The following is a 10,912-nucleotide window of genomic DNA, read 5'->3' as shown; positions in this document are numbered from 1 at the left end:
ACGGTCGTCGATGGGGATTGGCTGGTTCTACGGTCAAAGACTTGTCCCATTCCTTCTCCCTGCACCTGTCTGACAGAAGACACAGAAGCTTGAAAACACTCACCACCAGACTCAGGAACAGTTTCTTCCCCTGTGTTGCCAGGCCTCTGAATGGACCTTCCATAAGCAAGGGTCCTGTCTGATTCACCTCTGCCCCATTGTGGACATTGGACTTTGTCTCTGGAACTGATGCGCTATAATGATGAAAACTACACACTCTGTATCTCCCACTTTTATCTGTTTATTATACTTGAGTTTTAATTGATTATATTTATAAAGAGTATTATCTGATCTGTTTAGATAGCATGTAACACAAAGCTTTTCACTGTACCTCAGCACACGTGACAATAATAAAGTCAAACACAGCAGTAGTGGGCGTCCCCACTCGCAGCAGCAGAGGCTGAAGCTACAGCAATGCAGCAACAGTGCAGCTCACCCTCACTGTGGACAAGGTGAGTGAGAGACCAGGCTGAAGGATGGGGCCACGAGGGGAGGGAGTGAGGGAGGGGGGGGGGGGCACGAGGGGAGGGAGGGAGGGAGGGAGGGGGGGGGACCACGAGGGGAGGGAGGGAGGGAGGGAGGGGGGCCACGAGGGGAGGGAGTGAGGGAGGGGGGGGCCACGAGGGGAGGGAGTGAGGGAGGGAGGGGGGGTCACGAGGGGAGGGAGTGAGGGAGGGGGGGGCACGAGGGGAGGGGGGGCACGAGTGGAGGGAGTGAGGGAGGGAGGGGGGCATGAGGGGAGAGAGTGAGGGGAGGGGGGAACGAGACGAGGGAGTGAGGGAGGGAGGGGGCACGAGGGGAGGGGGGGGCCCACGAGGGGAGGGAGTGAGGGAGGGGGCACGAGGGGAGGGAGTGAGGGAGGGAGGGGGGGCCACGAGGGGAGGGAGTGAGGGAGGGGGCACGAGGGGAAGGAGTGAGGGAGGGAGGGGGGGGCCACGAGGGGAGGGAGTGAGGGAGGGGGGGGGCCACGAGGGGAGGGAGTGGGGGGAGGGAGTGGGGGAGGGGGGGGAACGAGGGGAGGGAGTGAGGGAGGGAGGGGGCCACGAGGGGAGGGAGGGAGGGGGGCCACGAGGGGAGGGAGTGAGGGAGGGAGGGGGGGCCACGAGGGGAGGGGAGGGGGTGAGGGAGGGGGGGCCACGATGGGAGGGAGTGAGGGGGGGCCACGAGGGGAGGGGAGGGAGTGAGGGAGGGAGGGGGGGGGGGCCACGATGGGAGGGAGTGAGGGAGGGGGGGGGGGCCATGAGCCCGGGCTCTGTCGGTGTTGACCGCTCGGTCCCCGTCAGTCCTCCAGAGGTCCCTCTTCCCGCAGCTCCTGCACGATGTTGGGGTCCGGGTCATCAAACATCTCCCGCAACTGCAGCAAGAGAGGAGTAAAGGGGAGTTACTGCACGAGTGGGGGGGGGGGGGGGGGGGGAGGAAGAGTGGGTGGTGGAGTGGGAGAGTAAGAGAGAGGGAGTGGGAGAAGGGGAGAAAGGGACTGAGAGGGAGAGACATGGAGAGGGAGAATGAGGGAGAATGAGGAGGGGGTGAGGGAGGGGGTGAGGGAGAATGAGGGAGGTGGTGAGGGAGGGGGTGAGGGAGAATGAGGGAGGGGGGTGAGGGAGGGGGTGAGGGAGAATGAGGGAGGGGAGGGGGTGAGGGAGAATGTGGGAGAATGAGGGAGGGGGTGAGGGAGGGGGTGAGGGAGAATGAGGGAGGGGGTGAGGGAGGGGGTGAGGGAGAATGAGGGAGGGGAGGGGGTGAGGGAGAATGAGGGAGAATGAGGGAGGGGGTGAGGGAGGGGGTGAGGGAGAATGAGGGAGGGGGTGAGGGAGGGGGGTGAGGGAGAATGAGGGAGGGGGTGAGGGAGGGGGTGAGGGAGAATGAGGGAGGGGGTGAGGGAGGGGGTGAGGGAGAATGAGGGAGGGGAGGGGGTGAGGGAGAATGAGGGAGAATGAGGGAGGGGGTGAGGGAGGGGGTGAGGGAGGGGGTGAGGGAGGGGGTGAGGGAGGTAGGGGCAATATTCTGGCTTATTTGTTGTAATTCCCATTGACTATTTGGGGGTCTGTAGTTCACCCTCAACATTGTGATCATCCCTTTCCTGTTCCTCAACCCCACCCATGTATCCTAATGGACGAACCGTCCGTAATGTCACCTCTCAGCACAGCCGTGACATCCTCCTTAACCAATAATGCAGCCCCCCCATCTATTTTACCCCCACCCCTGTCTCCATTACCCTCACCCCTGTCTCCATTACCCCCACCCCTGTCTCCATTACCCCCACCCCTGTCTCCATTACCCCCACCCCTGTCTCCATTACCCTCACCCCTGTCTCCATTACCCCCACCCCTGTCTCCATTACCCTCACCCCTGTCTCCATTACCCCCACCCCTGTCTCCATTACCCCCACCCCTGTCTCCATTACCCCCACCCCTGTCTCCATTACCCCCACCCCCGTCTCCATTACCCCCACCCCTGTCTCCATTACCCCCACCCCTGTCTCCTTTACCCCCACCCCTGTCCCTTTTACCCCCACCACTGTCTCTCCTGAAGCACCTGTTTCCCATTGAGGTGCCGGAAGACTGGAGGGTGGCAAATGTTGATTGAAGAAGGGCTGCAGGGAAAATGTTGGGAACTAAAGGCCATCTGTAGTTAGTAAGTTACTGGAGAGTATTCTGAGGGATAGGATTTACAGCCATTTGGATGGGCAAGGGCTGATTAGGGACAGTCATCATGGTTTTGTACGTGGGAGGTCACATCTCAAAAATCTGATTGATTTTTTTTGAAGACGTGACCAAAAAGGTCGATGAGGGCAGAGCTGTAGATGTTGTATACATGGACTTCAGTGAGGCATTCGACAAGGTTCTGCATGGTAAAGTTTAAATTTTAAAGTTTAAATCTATCTCCTAGGGAGGGAGGGGGAGGGAGGGGGTGGAGCTGGGAGGGAGGGGGTTGAAGTTGGGGGGGGAGGGGAAGGAAGAGGGGGAGAGGAGGGGGAGGGGGAGGGAGGGGTGAGGGGGAGGGGAGGGTGAAGGGGGGAGGAGAGGAGAGGGTGCTACACCAATGCAGGAGAAGTTTGGGCCCCACTTGGTCTAGTATACCTCTAAAACATTCCTGTCCATGTACAGCCAAATGTCTTTTAAATGTTTTTATAGTACTTGTCTCAACTATCTCCTCTGGCAGCTCATTGCATAAATCCAATACAAACATTATGAAAAAGCTGCCCCTCAGGTTCCTATTAAATCTTTTCCCTCTCACCTTCAATCGACTGTCAATCTTCCAGAGCAGCCTACCATGTGGAACCTTATCAAATGACTTGCTGAAGTCCAATAGACAATGTCTACACTTTGTCCTCATCCACTCACGTTTGGGCCATATCTCTATCCTGCCCATCTACCTGTACAAATGTATTGCAAAGGTTGTTAGAGTACCTCAAAATGCTGGAGTAACTCAGCAGGTCAGGCAGCATCTAGGAGAGAGGGAATGGGTGACGTTTGGGGTCGAGACCCTTCTTCAGTATTCCTACACTAGAGTACGTGGGGGATCTACCTCCACCGGCAACTCGTTCCATGTAAACACCACCCCGTGTGGGTAAAGATGCACCTCAGGTTCCTATTAAATCTTTCCCATCTCACCTTACACCTATGTCCTCTGGTTCTTGATTCCCCCACTCTGGGTAAAAAAACTGCATTCACCCTATCTGTTCCCCACATAACTTTATACATCCCACAGCCTCCTGTGCTGCAAGGAATAAAGTCCTAGCCTGCCCAACTCTGGGCCAAAGAATTGTCCAGGCATTTGAAATGTCAAGGGACAGGAATCTATGATGTGAACACTGGCAAATGGGATGAGAATGGAGAGGTAGTTGAGAGTCAGCATGCAGATGGTGGGCCGAAGGGTCTTTCACCCCCACTGTTTGTCTGTCTGGGGAAGAGACTGAGAGACCATCGAGAGAGCGAGAGAAAGAGAATAAAACAAGGAACAAAATGTCACGTGGGAACAAAAGGGGAAAGTGTGATAAGAGAAAACAGCGGACAAGAAGGATCAACAATGAGGGAAAGAGAGAGAGAGAGAGAGAGAGAGAGAGAGAGAGAGAGAGAGAGAGAGAGAGAGAGAGAGAGAGAGAGAGAGAGAGAGAGAGACAGAGAGAGAGGGAGACAGAGGGGGAGAGAGACAGAGGGGGAGAGAGGGGGAGAGAGGGGGAGGGAGAGAGAGAGACAAAGGGGTGGGGGAGAGAGAGAGAGACAAAGGGGTGGGGGAGAGAGAGAGAGGGAGAGAGAGAGAGAGAGAGGAGAGAGAGAGAGAGAGAGAGAGAGAGAGGAGAGAAAGAGAGAGAGAGAGAGAGAGAGAGGAGAGAGAGAGAGAGAGAGAGAGAGAGAGAGGCATAGATGCACAGGGAGATAATGTAACAGACAGACAGACAGATGGATTGGAGGGTGAGAGTGGTGGAGATTGTCAGGCACTGGACTGTACCAGATGTGAATAGAATGAATGCAGATTTACAGAAGGCTGGACAAACACCCCTGAGGATGTGGAAGAGATATTGTGATACAGATAACCCATAAACGCTGGAAATACCCAGCAGGTCAAACGACAACAGTCTGCCTGTCACTTCCTTCTTTGTTGTTTGTTTGTATGAGTTAAATGTTCTTTAGCTTGTTTTATGTGGGGGGGGTGGGGGGGTCGGGGGGAAACTTTTTATAATCTCTTATCTCGGCATTTCTGTGGTCTGAGGGAACGTTGCAACGTTCTCACCTTCATCACCAGACTGATCGTTAGAAGGTTTCCTGCAGGAGGATGCTGAGTCAGCGGTTCCCGGAGCTTTTCCAGATGCTCCATCTGAAACACAAAAAAGTAGACGCAAGGAACTGCTGATGCTGGTTTATCAAACAAAGGCACAAACTGCTGGAGGAACTCAATGAGTCAGGCAGCATCTCTGGAGGACATGGTAGGTGACGTATCGTGTTGGGACTAAAGAAAGGTCCTGGTCCTGAAACGAGGACAGTAGTGGTCCCAGTTCCCTGTGATTCTGTGGGGAGATGGAGGGGGCTGAGCTGTACCACCTCCCCCTCAGCACACCGCCCCCAGGGGTCAGCCGGAAATGTCCAGACTAGGGATACTCAGAGGCTAATCCTGAGCCACATGTTGCTCCTGCACCAGCAGCCTGGTGTTCTTTACGACCCACATTTGTGTGTTTGAGTCAGGACTGTCATTCCCCTCGCTCACTGTGCCCATGTCCACTGGCAGCAGAGACACCACAGTTAAAACCAAGTGACCATTGGCCATCCTCTCTGCTGCAGTGATGGTGTGGGCAGTGGTGTGTGTAGACTGGGCCCCACAGGGCAGTGATGTGTGTGTGTAGACTGGGCCCCACAGGGCAGTGATGTATGTGTGTAGACTGGGCCCCACAGGGCAGTGATGTGTGTGTAGTCTGGGCCCCACAGGGCAGTGATGCTGTGTGTGTAGACTGGGCCCACAGGGCAGTGATGCTGTGCCCAGTGGTGTGTGTAGACTGGGCCACACAGGGCAGTGATGTGTGTGTGTAGACTAGGCTCCACAGGGCAGTGATGCTGTGCCCAGTGTTGTGTGTAGACTGGGCCCCACAGGGCAGTGATGCTGTGTGTGTAGACTGGGCCCCACAGGGCAGTGATGTGTGTGTAGACTGGGCCACACAGGGCAGTGATGTGTGTGTGTAGACTAGGCTCCACTGGGCAGTGGTGCTGTGCCCAGCGGTGTGTGTAGACTGGGCGGCCACACAGGGCAGTGATGCTGTGCCCAGCGGTGTGTGTAGACTGGGCCACACAGGGCAGTGATGCTGTGTGTGTAGACTGGGCCACACAGGGCAGTGATGCTGTGCCCAGCGGTGTGTGTAGACTGTGCGGCCACACAGGGCAGTGATGCTGTGCCCAGCGGTGTCAACCCTAGGGTTCTCAAGGCGTGTGCCAGCCAGTTGTGCGGAGTATTCCATATCTTCAACCTGAGCCTGAGCCTGGAGAGGGTTCCTGTGATGTGGAGACATCCTGCCTGGTTCCTGTACAAAGAGAACATGCCCAGCTCCTCCAATGACTACAGACCAGTGGCACTGACCTCACACATCATGAAGTCCCTGGGGAGGCTGGTGCTCACTCACCTGTAACCCCTGGTTAAACCCTACCTGGACCCCCTGCAGTTCACTTACCAAACACAGGTGGGGGTTGAGGACACCATCATCCACCTGCTCCATCGTTCCAATGCTCAGCTGGATAGGCCGGGCAGCATTGCGAGAGTCATGTTTTTTGACTTCGCCAGTGCTTTTAACACCATCCAGCCTGCACAGCTAGGGAGCAAACTGACGAAGATGTGGGTGGATGCCCCATTGGTTTAAAAAAGGTTCTAAAAGTAAACCTAGCAATTATAGACCTATTAGTTTGACGTCTGTGGTGGGAAAATTAATGGAAAAGATACTTAGGGACAATATATATAATTATTTGGATAATCAAGGCCTGATTAGAAACAGTCAACATGGATTTGTGCCTGGAAGGTCATGTTTGACTAATCTTCTTGAATTTTTTGAAGAGGTTACCAGGGAAATTGATAAGGGCAAGGCTGTGGATGTTGTCTATATGGACTTCAGTAAGGCATTTGACAAGGTTCCACATGGAAGGTTGATTAAGAAGGTTAAATCGTTGGGTATTAATAGTGAGGTTGCAAGATGGATTCAACAATGGCTGAATGGGAGATACCAGAGGGTAATGGTTGACAATTGTATGTCAGGTTGGAGGCCAGTGTCTAGTGGAGTACCCCAAGGATCTGTGTTGGGTCCACTGTTGTTTGTCATTTACATTAATGATCTGGATGATGGTGTGGCAAATTGGATTAGTAAATATGCAGATGATACTAAGATAGGTGGAGTAGTTGATAGTGAGGTAGATTTTCAAAGTCTACAGAGAGACTTGGGCCTTTTGGAAGGGTGGGCTGAAAGATGGCAGATGGAGTTTAATGCTGATAAGTGTGAGGTGCTGCATTTTGGTAGGACAAATCAAAATAGGACGTACAGGGTAAATGGTAGGGAATTGAGGAATGCAGTGGAACAGAGGGATCTGGGAATAACTGTGCATTGTTCCCTGAAGGTGGAATCTCATGTGGATAGGGTGGTGAAGAAGGCGTTTGGTATGCTTGCCTTTATAAATCAGAGCATCGAGTATAGAAGTTGGGATGTAATGTTGAAATTGTACAGGGCATTGGTGAGGCCGAATCTGAAGTATGGTGTGCAGTTCTGGTCGCCAAATTATAGGAAGGATGTCGACAAAATGGAGAGGGTACAGAGGAGATTTACTAGAATGTTGCCTGGGTTTCAGCACTTAGGCTACAGAGAGAGGTTGAATAGGTTGGGTCTTTATTCTTTGGAGCGTAGAAGGTTGAGGGGGACTTGATAGAGGTTTTTAAAATTTTGAGAGGGACGGACAGAGTTGACATGGGTAGGCTTTTCCCTTTGAGAGTGGGGAAGATTCCAACAAGGGGACATAGCTTCAGAATTGAGGGACAAAGGTTTAGGGGTAACATGAGGGGGAACTTCTTTACTCAGAGGGTTGTGGCTGTATGGAATGGGCTTCCGGTGGAAGTGGTGGAGGCTGGCTCGATTTTATTATTTAAGAGTAAATTGGATAGGTATATGGATAGGAGGGGATTGGAGGGTTATGGTCTGAGTGCAGGTAGATGAGACTAGGTCAGGGAGAATGGTCGGCGTGGACTGGTAGGGCCGGACAGGCCTGTTTCCATGCTGTAGTTGTTATATGTTATATATGTTATATATGGTGTCCTGGATCACCAACTACCTGACTGGATGACCACAGTATGTCAGGCTACAGAACTGTGTCTCAGACATGGCATTGAGCAACACAGGGCCCCACAAGGGATGGCCTTTCTCCCTTCCTGTTCACCATCTACACCTTGGACCACAGATATAATCTGGACTCCTGCCACTTTCAGAAGGTTTCGTATGTCTCTGCAATTGTGGGCTGCATCAGTGAGGGGAGGGAAGCTGAATACAGAGGTGTAGTCAACGACTGTTGAATGGTCTGGGTGGAATCACCTGCAGCTCAACACCAACAAGACTAAGGAGTTAGTGGTGGACTTTAAGAGGAGAGGAATACCCCTGTCCCCTGTCTCCATCAATAGTGTGGATGTGCAGTTTAGCAGGGAGTACAAATACCTTGGAGTGTACCTGGACAGTAAACTGGACTGGTCCAGGAATGCTGAGGCCCTGTACAAGAAGGGACCGAGCCAGCTGTACTGTTTGAGAAGGCTCTGCTCCTTCAATGTCTGCAGTAAGATGCTGCAGATGTTCTACCAATCGGTGGTAGCCGGTGCCATCTTCTTCACTGCCGTGTGCTGGGGCAGCAGGGCAAAGGTCGCGGACACCAATAGGATCAACAAACTCATCAGGAAGGCTGGCTCTGCCCTGGGGGTGGAGTTGGATTCATGGGAGGTGGTCTTGGAGGGGAGGATGCTCCTCAAACTGTGGAGCATCCTGGACAATACAGCTCACCCCCTCCATGACACACTGGCCATCCTGAGGGGCACCTTCAGCAACAGACTGGTTGTACCAAGATGCAGCACTGAACGCCACAGGAGATCCTTCTTCCCTGTGGCTGTCAATCAATCTGTACAACTCCTCCCCCTTCTGTCGTGGGGTCGACTGAGACTGACTACCCCCCCCCTCTCCCCAATCTTTGCACATCCCCAAACATTTCCACTCATCACTTTAATTTCATGTTTCATGTATTTTGTGTTTTATGACTGTTGGCAGATCAATTTCCCTCCTGGGATAAATAAAGTTCTATTGTATCGTATCAGACCACCACTTTTTGTAACTTCCTATGTTCCTGGGTGTTTGAGTTACAGGACCAGGCAGTGATGCCATCAGTCAACATTGACACGTTACCCATGAGAAAGAACATTGGTTCCAGATGTCCACCAGTTTCCTCCCTCACTGCCAGACATAAACAGTTTCAATGGCTGGTGGTAACAACTGTGTATCTGAAACCAATGGCTAAACAGAACTTTATTCAATACTGCTAGAAAAAAACAAGATTATTACATTACCCAAGGTATTGGAAGCGAAGTTTGCCTTTTGTTGGTGATGTAAATTCCGGACAGATGCTAATGTGTAATTTTCCATGATTTCCAGGAAATTGGAAACCAACTTGGAGAATTCTGTTGAACGTGTCTTGCAAAGCTTTGACAAACTCATGTTGAAAACCTCAGCAAATGAATGAATATCCTGTTGGGATAGAGATAGTGCCTTTATCACCACTTGATCAACCTTCAAGCATCTGTGAACATGCACTTTATCCATTCCTCTGCACCGCTCCATATCCTTCAATTTATTGCATATTCTCTTACTCATTTGCAATCATCTCCCTCCTTCCATCCAATGTACAAGCATAGAAACGCTGGTCAGTGTGGACTTGGCAGACTGGACCAGTTTCCACACTGTATCTCTAAAGTCTAAAATAACAGGCACTTTGGCCCAATTTGTTCATGCTGACCAAGATGCCCCATCTAAGCTCGTCCCATTAATGTACATTTGACCCTTTCCAGCCTGTGTACCAATCCAAATGTCTTTTAAATGTTGTTATTGCGCTTCTCTCAATTATTTCCTCTCGCAGCTTATTCTATATATGTATCACCCCCTATATATGAAGATGTTGCCCCTCAGGTTCCTATTAAATCTTTTCCCTCTCGTCATGTTCTCTAGTTCTTAATTCCTCAGCCCTGGGGAGAAAGAACTGTGTGCATTCACCCTATCTATATCCCTGATGATTTTATACACCTCTGTAAGATTACCTCTCAGTCTCCCACACTCCCTGCCTGCCCAATCTCCCCCTACAGCACACGCCCTCAATTTCTAGCAACATCTGCAGAGACCACTCCCTCCGCAATCCTTGGTTTCCTCATCCCGTCCCACCTAAACCGCACCATCCTCAGGTACATTCCCCTGCAACCGCAAGAGATGTAACACTTGGCCTATACCTCCTCGCTCACCACCATTCAAGGATACCAGCTGTGCTTTCAGGTGAGTTGCATCCCCTCTAAACTCATCTACTGCATTCAGCATTACATTACAGGTGTCCAGCGAGACCAGGTGTAGACAAAGTGATCATTTCGCTGAACACCTTCACTCGGTCTGCCAAGACCAACTGGATCTCCCAGCTGTTAACCATTTTAACTCCACTTCCCATTCTCGTACCAGCCTTTCTGTCCTGGGCCTCCTGCATTGTCAGAATAAGGCCACACTCAAACTGGAGGAACAACACTTCAAATTCTGCTTGGGTAGTTTGCAACTCAACAGTAAAAACATTGAATTCTCCAATTCATAGTAACAACCCAAATGATGTTTTCTTCCTCCCACCTTTCCTGACCCCAGTACGCACCTGTGAAAAACATGAGCTTACCACAACAGATGAACTCTTTGGGCAAAGATTGATCAAATCTGTGAAGAGAACAGAAAATAGTTGAAAAAAGACCCAAAATGCTGGAATAACTCAGCAGGTCAGGCACTACCCTGGAGAATTTAGACAGGAGACATTTCGGGTTGGGACCCTTCTTCAGACCGATTGTATGGGGGGGGGGGGAACTGGAAGGAAGATGGGACAGGACAAAGCATGGTTGGCGATGGGTGAACACACGCTAAGGGCTTTTTGATGGGTAAATGGTTGGACAAAAGAGGGGGCAGGGAAGGAATAGGTACAAGGCCAGGTGGGGCCCAGTGGAATCCCCTCCCCTCTCACCCCCAGACTACCCTCTTTCTTCTTCCCTCCGCTGCCCTGAGCCACAACTGGCCGTGCACCAATTACTCCCCTGCCCCTCCCCCGACATTTCATCCTCCGGATTCTTAAATCGCAATTCTTTA

At 51.9% G+C, this 10,912-nt stretch overlaps 1 long non-coding RNA gene across 1 annotated transcript; it reads right to left on the bottom strand.

Moving 5' to 3' along the window:
• Positions 1-1,292: 1,292 nt before the first annotated feature.
• Positions 1,293-10,498, bottom strand: LOC144611873 (uncharacterized). The gene is made up of 4 exons (XR_013549590.1): positions 10,455-10,498; positions 9,103-9,280; positions 4,774-4,857; positions 1,293-1,393 (listed from the first exon to the last, which is right to left on the bottom strand). It is a non-coding gene; the product is annotated as an uncharacterized LOC144611873 (long non-coding RNA).
• Positions 10,499-10,912: the final 414 nt, after the last annotated feature.

The sequence above is a fragment of the Rhinoraja longicauda genome, chromosome 41, assembly GCF_053455715.1.
Source record: "Rhinoraja longicauda isolate Sanriku21f chromosome 41, sRhiLon1.1, whole genome shotgun sequence".
NCBI classification, from domain to species: domain Eukaryota; kingdom Metazoa; phylum Chordata; class Chondrichthyes; order Rajiformes; family Arhynchobatidae; genus Rhinoraja; species Rhinoraja longicauda.
The sequence above is the reverse complement of the archived record's forward strand: the minus strand, read 5'-3'. Positions and strand labels throughout refer to the sequence as shown.